At 35.6% G+C, this 930-nt stretch overlaps 1 protein-coding gene across 2 annotated transcripts in view; it reads left to right on the forward strand.

Annotated features, from left to right (window-relative positions):
• The window catches only part of efna3a (ephrin-A3a), a 62,232-nt gene that overhangs the window by 58,876 nt on the left and 2,426 nt on the right, over positions 1-930 (forward strand). The gene's annotated exons all lie outside the window — the stretch shown is intronic.

Raw genomic sequence — 930 nt, forward strand, 5'->3', positions numbered from 1 at the left:
GAAATAACTGGCCTTTAATAATAAAAATCTGCCCGCCTCTATGGGAATTTTACATAGGGGCATGTATACTTATGCCCCCTCTATTTTAAGGAAGAACATTTATTTATTTACGATACATTATTCATTCACAAAGAAAATTGGTGTCCTTAAAGGTTGGATTTTACCTCATTTTTTAATTAAGTCATTAAGATAAATTTCCAAAACATGATTTTTTTATTCCTCTTTTTAGTCAACTTAAGCATGGACATGTGAACTTATGAGCTGTACGTAGTAGGGGGTTCCTACTCTGTCTTTCTTTCAGTTAAAGGGTCCTTGGCTTAAAAAAACGACCCCTGCTCTATAGAAAGGGGGGGAAAAAAAGGTTTTTCTAGCATCTTAATGCAGCCAGCCCAGCTTTTCTTATAGATGTGTAAGCAACAGCTGTTTGCCTCATTTTGCTTTATTTTGGCATGTAATAAACCTCTCTGTATAATAAGAAACATTTTGTCAAGACGGAGCCTAATGACTCATTATAATCCACTTTTTACAGAATATTACAAAATGTGTTCTTCCAGCTCTTTCACCATCTTTGCCCTCCAGCTAATGTTCTGTTGTGTCTAATCAATGGCAAGGCCATAGTAATTTGGTCTGATTGAAATCCCTCTAGGATAAAAACATCATTAGTGTGAAAAGAGAAATACATGACAAAAAACCAGATCAGAAATAAAAGTGTTTTTAATTTTCTATCCCACGGGGAAAATGGCCATATGTACCAGTGCTGATGATAATTGCTGGTTTGTTAATTGCGTCTTTTTTTCTGCATGTGTTAAAGTACAATTTGCATGTATCACACACTGCCTTTAGATTGATGAATTAATAATGTAGTAATGGTTTGTTTCCTTCTGTCAGACGCACACACACACACACACACACACACACACACACACACAC

Source organism: Etheostoma spectabile, chromosome 14, assembly GCF_008692095.1.
Source record: "Etheostoma spectabile isolate EspeVRDwgs_2016 chromosome 14, UIUC_Espe_1.0, whole genome shotgun sequence".
Taxonomy (NCBI): Eukaryota; Metazoa; Chordata; class Actinopteri; order Perciformes; family Percidae; genus Etheostoma; species Etheostoma spectabile.